This window comes from Amblyomma maculatum, chromosome 11, assembly GCF_055883805.1.
Source record: "Amblyomma maculatum isolate TAMU_Amacu chromosome 11, ASM5588380v1, whole genome shotgun sequence".
In the NCBI taxonomy this organism is placed as follows: Eukaryota; Metazoa; Arthropoda; class Arachnida; order Ixodida; family Ixodidae; genus Amblyomma; species Amblyomma maculatum.
Window position 1 is genome coordinate 3263370 of NC_139354.1, and position 12840 is coordinate 3276209.

Genomic DNA, 12840 nt, shown 5'->3' on the forward strand with positions numbered 1-12840 from the left:
ACACGCAATACGTCCGTGCACAACGTCTTGGGAACTACGAGTAGGTATCGCTGGCCGACAGGCGAATAACTCTTATTCCATAGGAGGCCATCATGCACACAAAAACGGCTTGTAAGTACGCTGGCTTGGGCAAAGAGAGGCTGCAGACTGGTATCATTTTGCTGTTCCGTTTTGAAAACATTCGTGTCGGGGAACGCTGGCTCGAGGGTTGATATATAATTGTCGAAATCGTCGCTGTCAGGTCCAGTCGTGGCCATTGGCATCCTAGAAAGACAATCTGCGTCTGCATGACGCCTCCCGCTTTTGTACCCCACGGCAAAGTCATATTCCTGTAACCGGAGGGCCCAGCGTGCGGGGCGACCACATGGGTCTCGAAGGTTCCGCAACCAACAGAGTGAATGATGGCCAGTTACGATAGTAAACGAACGTCCGTACAAATATGAACGGAAACGCTGCACAGCGAAAACTACAGCTAGGCATTCCTGTTCGGTGACTGTGTAGTTTCTCTCCGGTTTGCTTAGGGTACGACTTGCGTACGCGATAACATGCTCTCGTTCATCGTGCCGTTGGACAAGGACTGCACCAAGACCGATTCCACTAGCGTCCGTGTGTACTTCTGTCATTGCAGTGGGATCGAAGTGACGTAGGATGGGTTTCGATATTAAAAGAATCTTCAGTTGACGGAATGACGCGTCGCAGTCTGGTGTCCAGTTAAAAGTAGAGTTTTTGTGGAGAAGGCACGTCAATGGGTAAGCAACGTCAGCAAAGCGATGTATAAAGCGTTTAAAATACGAGCACAACCCTAGAAAACTGCGCAACTCCTTCACTGTCTGCGGGGGTTTAAAAGACTCAACAGCGGCAGTTTTCTGGGGATCCGGCATTACACCATCACCATTGACAAGGTGTCCTAGCACCAGCGCTTGGCGCTCTCCAAAGCGGCACTTTTTGGAGTTCAGAATTAGGGCGGCGTTGGGCAGACAATTCAAGACACGTACTAGGCGGTCATTGTGTTCTTGGAAGGATTTCCCAAATATGAAGACATCGTCCAGATAGCAAAGGCAAATGTCCCATTTTAAGCCGCGCAAAACTGTGTCCATAAAGCGTTCGAATGTGGCTGGCGCATTACACAGCCCGAATGGCATAACATTAAACTCATAAAGGCCATCTGGCGTTACGAAGGCTGTTTTTTTCTTATCCGCAGGGTCCATTGGAATTTGCCAGTAGCCAGATCTGAGATCAAGACAAGAAAAATAGGACGCACCAGAGAGGCAGTCGAGGGCATCGTCTATGCGAGGAAGAGGATAGACGTCCTTCTTCGTAACAGAATTTAGACGCCGATAATCGACGCAGAATCGCCACGAACCGTCTTTCTTGAGTACAAGAATAACAGGGGCAGCCCAGGGGCTAGATGACTCCTGTATCACCTTCTTCCGTAGCATGTCCTCCACTTGCTCATGAATGACTTTGCGCTCAGATGGGGACACGCGATATTGCTTTTGACGAATGGGACGAGCCGAACTAGTGTCGATGCTATGATGGGTCCGATGTGCAGGGCGAGAGGTTGGTCCATCTGTTTCAGAAAAGTCAAACATAGGCGAAAAAGGTAGAAGAATGTCCACAAGAGTACGGCGTTGAGTCATGCGGACGATCGAAGTTTCATCAGCAGGCAGAGGTACGGTGGCACTCGTAGCATCTGTGACCAAAGCAACGACGTGGGGCGCATCGGGTCCACAGGAGGCAAGCTTCAATCCCGTTGGTAAAACTGCGGGCTCGGACGATGGATTGATGTTCCATAACGAGGTACTACCGTGATGCACGGAGATCATACAGTGAGGGATAATTACATTTTTCTTCAGGCATGCTGAGTGAACTGGGTGCACCACGGCCTGGAATGAAACCTTCTCCAGAAGTGGAACGGATACGGGGACGAACATGGCAGACAAGGGTGGAACTACGGTGTCTTGGGTAATACTAAAACTGTTTCTTCATCACGGCCACTTTCAAAAAGTGTCGGCAGATGCGAGCCATCAAAATGAACCTCTTGACTTCGGCAGTCCACGGTAGCGCCACAAAACTTCAAGAAGTCCATTCCTAAAATGATGTCATGCGTAGAGTGGGGTAAGACTACGAATTCGGCTTGAAAACTTGCACCACCCACAGACACTTGCGCACTACACACACCCAGTGGTCGCAACGCTTCTCCACTCACACCACAAAACGTTGAACCACGGTCATATTCAAACATCACTTTGCGTCCCAACAAGCGCCTAAACTGATTACTCATCACAGACACAGTCGCACCCGTATCCACCAAAGCTAATGTACCCACACCATCAATGAACACACGAATTTTGTTTTTGAGCATTGCAGTTGGAGGGATGTTGGCACACAGCACATTTCCAGCGGCCTCACCCCCATCGGTCGCGCTGGTTAGTTTTCCGGATGGGGCGGCATGGGTCGCCGCCGCGGTAATGGAGAACGACGTGCACGGAAGGCGGGTGGAGGAGTAACACTTCGCTCAGATGCTGGGGAATGGTCGCGGAGATTCCCGTTCTGGATGTTGCCGAAGTACCCACGGGGAGTGGATTGCTGGAAAATGGGGCTGTATTGCCGATTGTGGGGTACTGCTGGAGGCACCGGGCGGTTAAAGCGTGGCGGGAACCTACTGCGGCAGTACCTGGCGATGTGACCTTCGACGCCGCAGCGGTAGCATATCGGTGGGGAAGGTATAAAATGCTGTTGTGGATACGAGCCAGGCACAGCAGGGCGCATCGTAGGCCTGGCTGAATGCTCGCACTGCACAGGAACCCTTGTAGATCGAATAGAAGATCTAGGTGCACTTGAGGTGACGTCATACCTGTACTTTTGACATTGCAAACAATTTGGGGTAAACTTAATCAACTTTTTCGCCAATACGTAGTGTCCTTTGACTATACAGACCGCGGTCATTGGTGGTGACCACGGAATTTTTGGTGAGTGCAACTTCATATCAGATTTATATCGACTAATGTTTGGTGGCAGCAAATGGTTTTCAACGTGAATTACTCAGCAGCACATTTTCTGTTTTTAAACGCAGTCGCTGACGACTTAGGTGCCTTGTAGCATACGACTTCGCTCTTGGCTGTTATGCACGTGTTTTCTGACATGTGAATCGCACAGCCTCATATGCAGAGGCCGTCAACATAAGTCAACACGTAGACTTTAGCTGTAAGCTCATTATCTAAGTCAATAATGACAACGTAGAATTAATTTGTACGCAAGAGTTCTCACAGTGGAGCACGCAGCCGACCTCGGATTGTTTATGTAAGGATAAATCATCGCTTTTCTATTTCGGGTCCATTTGGTCCACTGGCGTGTTCTTGGATGACAAAATGGCAGTTTCGAAGTGACCATACCATTGGCTCATTGTCGACTGGCCTAGCCATTGGCTCCGCGAATGGTTACCAAGTGCGTGCGCTGAGTGGCGAAGCTTGTCAACCGGCGGACGCTCAATCTTCTAAGTACAGTGACTGGCTGCCTGCTGCTTTCGTATGATGCCATCGTCACGCTGACATCACTCAAAGTGGCAGTCAAGCATTCATGCCATTATAATTTTATGGATAGTGGTCTTTCGTGGCAGCCAGCCTTACCGCCAACCGTTAGTCAACATGAAAACTGAGTTGTCACTCAGGTAGCTTGCAGTTTGCAGGTAAAGCAAGTCGCCAACACCCAGACAGCGAAGGGCATAAAGAAGGCGTTATATAGCATGTGGTCGAACGTGCCTTTTGCGTTGAAAATCACCCCGGATGCGAGCAATCGATGTTGTTATTTTTTGTGGCTATCAGATGATTGCCGGCACTTTAGAGTGAAGATTATATATGCCGAAACTCTGTTTTAATGTTTAACTAAATTGCGTTATCCCACAAAGCAGTCAATCCTTGTCAGCCACATTTCTTCCAGTTCGCTAGCACGCTTGCTTCAACGCCTGATCTATTTGGGGCAAGCTCGTAAGTGCTAGACTTCAAAAGAGAAAGCAGGCGGTTTTTTAATATGGCTAACTAGCCATGCGCTGTGTAAATACTTAAGTAGCGCTGTTAGAACACCTACAGCAAGTTAAAAAGTGTAAAGTATGAAACATCGCTAAGCCCAAGCGAGTAAGACCGCGTATACGTGGTTAGAGCGAAGTCCAATTGAATCATGGCGAAAATAATGTATTGACAACCCCTCTGAAGTGGATAACGCTGAATTAGTGTAGTCCGCAGCCACTTTGCAAAAACGTTCAGCAAGCTCAACTTCGGTTCGACGATGATGAAGGGACCGGGCACGAAAAGGACACCTTTAATCTCAAGTGCGCGGAATGCTAGGAAATTACCAGCTTCTGGACAGTGGGTTGTGATAACCTAAGTGGGAAGAGTGAGTACTCCAGCAGCGTGTTGCATTTGTGCTGTAATCTGATGACGTCACGTAACCCCAAGATTATGCAGTGCGCAGCCGCATCTCCTGTCAACGATCACCTGGCAGATGCATGCCAGGAATTGTTAGCGTAGAACGACAGCGCCGTCCTTTTGTGATGTAAAACGAGTCATTTAAGCTCTCTTAACAGTGGAATTGAGCGAATTACCAAATTCGAAGGCACCGCATTGTAGATGGCATCATTGGCGCACTTACAAACTGCACCAACTCGCACCGAAAGGACGTCGTCACGTCCTCAAAGCGTCTGCAGAGTACTCCAACACAGACCCCTAAAGGCGGTCCATTCTATGCGCGGCAGACGTGAAAAAGCAGAATGCCACAGTGATGCCCTGTTCATCCAGTTGTGTTACGAACGCTGCATTTTTTTTTTTGATTGCGTCACCATAAAGCTACTCTGTCAACTAAGCTGTTCCTAACGCCATGATAGTGGCTTAGTGCAGTCCGGTCAAGAGTGGTTCAGGTGAGTCTATAAACGGAGCAACAGTCATTTGCCGTCGTCATGTTGAGGCCAGGAAGCAGCACTTGCATGGGATACACAAGCTTTCCCAGCATATTTTTTGCCTTCCTGTTTCGGGAATATGGATACTGTACGCGGGCGTGCTAACCAACACAGGCTGGTATTGGAGGTGGTTTCTAGATGGTAATCAATCCTGCATTCAGTAAGATGGCTAGCACAAATTCACTTCCTTGAATTCGCATGGCAATATGAAACACAGCAGCATGTTTCACTTTTTCTGTTTGTTTTTCTGATCATGCAGACATGAGTTGAGATAGCATCGTCTTATACGCTACGTACACGAGCGCTCGCGCTAGGCCCGCGAACATTTATTAAACGTCATCTACCATCGTCATCGGTCATGTTCTGTCTCCTGTCTTCATCGGCTTGCCGCTTCGAAACATTTGGTTGGAGGTGCGGCGTACGGCATCCCCATCCTCGCCTTGGAGCATCGACGCCATCTTCAAGCCGGGACCATCACCGAGGGCCCAGGGACATCGCCGAGCAGCTTCGCCCCAGCCCTTCAAGCTCAGGCCTGAACAACTACCACCGGCCAGCCCCCAGCCCGGACCTGAAGACAAGGAGAACAGACATACCAATCAGAACCGAGATGAAGGACCCGAAAGACCCGAATGACCCGAAGGAACCGATGGACTCGAACACGCAACCCCCGCCCAAGATGCCCGACGTGACCTCGAGCCATCGGTCCCATGGACTCTGGTGACGGATGGTTGACAGCTCCAAGGGAGGCGGATCACCCACGCATCAGACATCGTTGTTGTTGTTGTTGTTCTCTAATGTGATGGCACATACCCACACAGGGGGATCGGCCAAGAATTGGGGTGCAGAGATATTAGATTTTGAGATGTATTACTACATCGGAAAAATAAAAAAAAATTAAATGCCAGGGAATAGAAAAGGAAATGTAAATATGATAAACCAAAATATATCAGAGTAAATACTAACGCACGCAGTAGGAGAATAGTAAGATTTATATGTACAGATTAAAACTTCAAAGCATATTAGCAAGGTAGACGTTTTGTTTCTATTAAGAAGTTTTGAATGGCGTTAAAAACATACCTGTGGCTGTACCCAAGCATGGTGGCACCGAACGATAATAAAATTTGGCTGCTCAAATTAAGACCTAGCGGTTGTAACGGCTTCTCTAAGTACCGTTTTCTCATCATGGTAAAACGGCGGCAAAATATCAAGAAATGATCTATTGTTTCTGGTTCCCCGCAGAATGCGCAGACAGGAGAAAGCGCCAAACCAGACCTGTGCATATAGAAATTTAGGGGCGGAATACGTCAGCGTAGCCTGGTTAGAGAGACCTCAGTCTGCCTTGATTGACATGATTTCCTATTCCAGGAATACTTGAGGTGCAGGTAGTCATCCGAGGATAAAATAGACCCCGACTGCGTGCTTAATAAGGCACGCCGCCGAAATCGTGCTGCTGTTATGTACGCTGTTGCCGGAAGGATGGGCAATACAGGGCCGTTCAGAGAATTTTTGGCTAGTCTGTCTGCAACCTCATTGGCTGTCACATTGCTGTGTCCTGGTACCCACACTATATGTATGAGGCTCAAATGTGAGGGGAGCAATGAAAGAAAGGTGTTTAAAACTGGCGAGTCCATATTCGAAGAAAGCGACAAGCACAAAGAATAAGAGTCTGTAATTACAGCCACTGTTGAGTATGTTGGGTCTAGTTTGCGTAGAGCAAGCACCACCGCCAGCAACTCCGCCTCGAAAATTGGAGTAAAATCCGGAAGACGGACTGAAAAAGCCCAGTCTAAAAGCGGACAGTATATTCCAACACCGGCTTTTTCATTAAATTGAGCAGCATCCGTTGCTATCGTTATGCTAACGGGAAGACTTTGTAAATTATCTTCTAATAATCCATTTAAAATGTGAGGTGATAAGTGTTTTGCATTATTTGGGAAAATGTCATCATCGACAATTTGAACCGACGACGCACTTACTTTTGTTGGAAGGATGTTAGAAAGGACTACGTGCAAAGGTTGTAACAAATTTTGCACTAGAATTACCTGCGGGGTATGAAACCGAGGCCATCCGACTCCAAGAAAGGAGTCTGGCTCGCAACAAAAAATTGATATGGAGCGGTGGAATTGTGATTCATATATTTTCAGATACGTCTGGACAGTCAAGAATTGTAATCTAGTTAACAACGGTGGTATTCGGGCTTCAAGGTATAATACATTATTAGCCACAAATTTGGGGAGCCCAAGGCATAATCTAAGCGCTTCCCGCTCTAAAAGAACAAGCGGACGAATTTTGTAAGCAGGTGAACCAGAAAATAACACAGATCCAAATTCTATAATTTGGCGGACATACATAACATAAATCATTAAATGTACGTCTCGCCGCGTCCCAGACCTTGGATTGCTTAACCTGCGCAACATACCCACAGCACGTGCCCCCTTCGCTGCAACATGTTCAATGTGATCCCTCCATGCCAGATGGTCATCGTAAATCCCCCTAGATATTTCAAAGACTTAACTTGAGGAATCATTTCCTGCTTAAATGTTAGAGCAAGAGTTACCGGATCCTGAATTTGGAAAACAAGGAACGCGCACATTTTAACATTTAATTTAAATCTTAAGTCACCTAACCAATTTTGAAGGGAGCTTAGGTACGATTGCAGGCGCCTGTTGAGGGATTGAATGTCAGGTGCAGCCGTAAAGAATGCGATGTCATCCGCATAGACATACGTGCGAAGCTCCTGATGAGTGGGAATTGAACTCATTAAAATGTTAAAGAGCACGGGCGAGAGAACTGCCCCTTGAGGGACACCTCTGGTTTGTTGATATTTGCCAGAATGCACTCCATTCAATGAACAGTAAAATTGTCTATTTTGTAGGAATGTAGATATCCAATCAATTAAGTGTTGTGGAAAACATAGCGATTCTAATCTGTGCAATAAAATTCGGGGCTCTACACTATCATAAGCCTTCTCTATATCTAGAGTCACCAATGCAGCATGCATTTTTTTGCGCCGCGCAAGAAGAATTCGACTCTGAAGGTCGGTATGTGCATTCCATATTGAAAATTTTGCTCGAAATCCGATTTGACAGGGACTAAGAATATGTTTTTGTTCGACAAACTCGGTAACCCGTTTAAGTACGACCCTTTCAATTAATTTTACCAAGTTTGATGTTAAAGATATTGGTCTGATATTTTCCAAAGTATAGCCACCCCCATTGTGTTTCCGTAAAGGAATCACTTTGGCTAGTTTCCAGTTACCAGGTATCCAAGAATCAATAATTGAGTAATTTACCAATGCTAACAAGGAATTTGGAGACACTTCAAAAAGGATGTTCAACATTTTTGACGTTACTCCATCAGGGCCAGGCGCAGCAGTTGGCAACGTCATTATAGTCGAAGAAAGCTGAGAAAAAGTAATTTTAGGGACATCCTTAACCGTATATACTGGGCCTACAAACATAGGGTATTTGGGAAGTGTTGACAAAAACGCTTTTCTAAACCTTTAGCGATGTTTTCTACTGTTCTAAGAGCTTCTTTAGGAGTCGAAACACATGAGGGTAAATTTTCTGAGACAGGAATCTTTTTCCGCGATTTTAGAAACCTGAAAAGTGCACGTCGGTTATTAGATTGTGAAAGGTAATTGAAATACTCAGTATCATAATTATATTTCGCTTGTGCGACTGTGCGTTTAAATGCAGCTGCAAAAAAATTATAATCATGCCAATTTTTGGGGCACTGGTTGTGAAGGAGCTTCTTCCATGCAGCCTTTCTTCTTCTATAATCGCGCGAACAATCTGAATTCCACCATTTTGTTGATGTATTGCCTTTAGATGCACATACTAAGAATTCACACTTCTTACGACAGGATGCAATAGCCTGGCATAATGTTTGCGATTTTAACTCTTCCGTAGCCTCAACCACTGACTCAAGAGACGAAATCAAAAATGAGTGAAACTGGTTGTAATTTACGTATGATCTCAACTGAGATGTCGGCAGAGTTAAGCGGCAGTTAACCTCAAAAACAATAGGTATATGGTCGCTAGAGGTGCACCCCTCAATTGTCGATCAATTTAGTATAGAAACACTAGTGCTGAAAAAAGTTAAATCTATCGCAGATTGACTGTGAGCACGTACAAAAGTTGGTAAGCCAGAATTCATGCAGTGAAGGTTATTGTCTGATAGCCAATCCCACAGACGCTTGCCGCAGGGATCCGTCTTGTAACCCCACGAGACATGGTGCGAATTGAAATCTCCAGCCAAAATAACCGAATTTTGACAATTAACTAGTAGGTGGTCTAGATATCTGGTGTCCTGAACACCATGAGGGAAATAAACATTCGCTAATGTAAACGGACTGAACCCTGGAATTTCAAAATCTAGAGCCAATAATTCAGAATCTAAACTAGATTATTGAAAAGGAATCTTAGCCCTATGACAAAATTTTGAAGAAACTAGAATTAGTAACCCACCACCTCTTGACTGGCGATCTTGTCGGAATGATCGATAATTTTGTAAGTGAAAATGTTTTTCAGTTGTAAGCCAAGTTTCTTGTAGAACGATTATTACTGGTTTATGTTTTAAAGAAAGGTAAACTAAATCTGTAGTAGCTGAAAGAAGAGATCTACAGTTCCACTGAAGAACTTTTAACTTTCCTATGGTTATGTAATCCGGGCAGCAGCAACAGCCTGTCCCAAAATGTTTTCCTTTGGTTTAGAGCCTAGCTGTTGCTTTTTTGATTTTGCTTGTGGGCGAGGTGATGACGGGTTTGACAACGGGGACCCACTGCGTTTTAGAATTCGCGTATCTGTCTCTCCCATATCTGCATCATGAGCCTCGTCTGACTTGTTGGAATTTTGCATAGGTGATGCGGAAAGAGACACATTTTGCGAACAAGACATTGCAGCTAATGAGTGCTGCACTGATAGTGAATGTCCAGGTGCCGTAGGAGAAACCACAGCAGTTTGCACAGTCTGAGAATTTTGAGCTGCTAGAACATTGGATATGCATTCTGTGACTGTTGTCACAATCCTATCCACCATTTTGGTCATGGTTGCTTCCACAGCAGTTATTATGGTTTTAGACATCGTGGAATCTAATGATGATCCTGAACGGGCCGACACACCTGCATACCCATGAGCTCTGTCTTTAATTTCCTGAATTACATCACGCCTCGAACAACGTTTGCGGTCAATAATCTGCAGAATTTTCATTTCATGCGTTCTAGAGGGACATTCCAAAGAATTTGCTGAGTGAAGTCCGCCGCAAAGACAACATTTGACAATTTGATCAGACATCGTACCGGCAAGCCGTTCTATTCTTCCTTCTTCCTCTTCTTCTTCAAGCATCCAGACATGCCCATCATCATGCCATAAAATCATTAACATCGGTAAACTTCCTCGTCCAGGATCGGGACGATCGCTCGATGGCCCCGGGTCATGTTACGGACGACAAGGAAGAAGAAGCGGGCAGTGGCGCGGGAAGAAGCGCTCGCGATAGGCCCGCGAACATTCATTAGACGTCATCTACCATCGTCATCGGTCATGTTCTGTCTCCTGTCTTCATCGGCTTGCCGCTTCGTAACAATATATAACTGTACTTGCTTTGCGAAACTTTCCTTCCGCATCGGGAACATCTGCGGCGACGAACTGACGCCACCGTCTCATGGCGTAGTAAACAGCCTCTCAATGCTTCCTTTACAGGGTGCACTATTTCATCATTTTTAACATTGTTTATCCGTCAACAAGACACGAGCACCTGGTGCATTTAACACTAGCACATCTTAACTGTCTTGCTGAACAGTACCGCCGCATCGAAGGCAAGACACTTGGTTTCTGCAAACCTCACTCTCATTGTGGGGGTTATTACTAGGCCGTAGAGCCTCCCCTGAGGTCTAGGCCGCAAACTCCGAGCTCCCGCGATCGCACACCACGGGCAACCATTCTCAAGGCTGCAAAGTGGTCATGCGAAGTACTATACAACACAGAACAGGACTTTTGCCTGGGACAGGATATTTATTGGGTCTTCCCAAAACCAATGGCGATGATCTTGCTGACGACCCTACCGCTTGGATGAGGTCTGATAGTTGAAGGGACAAGATGGCGACAACAAAGAAGTAAAACGGGGAGGTGTTTATCTTGCGTCTTCTCATTGTCGTGGCTCGCGGTCCTCTCTCCGCGCATCCTACCCATTGTTCGTTTTCGTCCAATGAGCGTCGCTTCTCTGACGCCTAGCGGTGCACTCCTGCGCCCGGTGAGGAAAGACGGAAATGCGGCGCTATCGAGCATCTCGTTTGGGTTACTCATTCTCGGAGAGGGAATACTTTTGTACCCTTCGTCCTCCGCGGCGCGCTGCGCTTCGAAGGAAACAGCAGTCTTCCGCAATCGCTCTAGCATTGAAAATATTGTTACACATGTGTCATTGAGAAGGCATTAATAAATGCTTGCCGACGCAACACGATACATAGCCCACCCTCACGTTAACGGCAGGCAGGCTGCTATAGATACCAGCTTAACATAGTTGGAGTGGCAAAAAGGATGTAGTACGTCGATGATGGAGGCCATAGATTTGAGCAGCTGCCGATTTTCTTTGTCGCTAATCTCCTGGTCCATGACAGAAATAATTGGTGAGGTATTCTTCGCCGCGAAGAAGCAAGAACCGACAGCATGAAAAAGACCAGTTTCTTCCAACTGGGCAGCTGTAGCTTTGAAGCTGAGCTAAATTGTACGAATATTCCTGCAGTGGTCGACACCGTGGATGTGACTATGAACAGCAGGACGGGAACAACTAGATTAACCTGTGCCTGATTATGGCGTTCATATAAACTATGTCCGTTATTGGCTAATTGTTCATAGAAAGCAGTCGCGATTTTTCGTTGGTCTTAATATATGTAATAATTACCCCTGCTGGTATCCTGCGCTGCTTCCTTTTCACGTGACATGACTCAAGTCTTTAGCAGTAGTTGGACTTCGCCTCCATCACGATGGAGTAATCTGTTGCTCCAGAGGGATCCACATCCACTACGAACCTTTTGCGCCATAGTATGTTCGGAGACGACGTCTAGAAGCCGCGGGGTACTATTGCCGCTACTCCGGAAGGATGTGACTTTGCTGCATGATCAAAGGTATCGAAACTGGAAAACTTGGGCAAGTTCGCGAAGTAGTGAAGTTTATTTCTCCTTCACTCTCTATTCGTCTATGGAACTTTGCATGATTTAATGTCTAAAATTGGCATAAATTCACCCTCACCACTTGTGCTCATGACAACCTTGTAGAATTAGGGGTGATAATCATGCTTCCTATGTTTTAGGAACGAACGAGGTATGGAAACTGCTCATGAAGCACACACTATACTTTGTTTCAGACGTTTAGCTGTTCGCTGGGAAATACGAATAAGCGCATGACAATTTTCGGATCATACGGCAGAAATAAATGGCCTTTTTGCTACTTAGTGCGTTCATGTGCGGTGATCGTACACTCACGGATGACATTAAGCGCTCACACGATCGATTGTGGAAGCGCTTATACGCCTACTTGTTCTTTTTTCCTTCTTTCATCTCCACAGTTAAACGTACTCGCGTTAAATGTCACCAGGTAATTAATCTTTACGCCATGAAACCTCACTGGATGGCTGCTGTGGGTGTAATACGTTGTTGAGTATTATGAAAAAAAAATACATTCGTTGCTGGCTTTCAGTAAGGGGGGAGGCGGTAAACGTAATTTTTTGCGATGAAATCGTGTTAGGCATACTCCTCACAAGTTGTCAAGCTATGGCTCTGAATCTATGGCTGTAAAGAAGGATGAGTGAAATTTAGGCCCCATTATCCCAATATCGTATTATTCAAGACAAAGCTAAATAAAGTCGTAATGGCTACTTGAGGTTCATATTCCAAA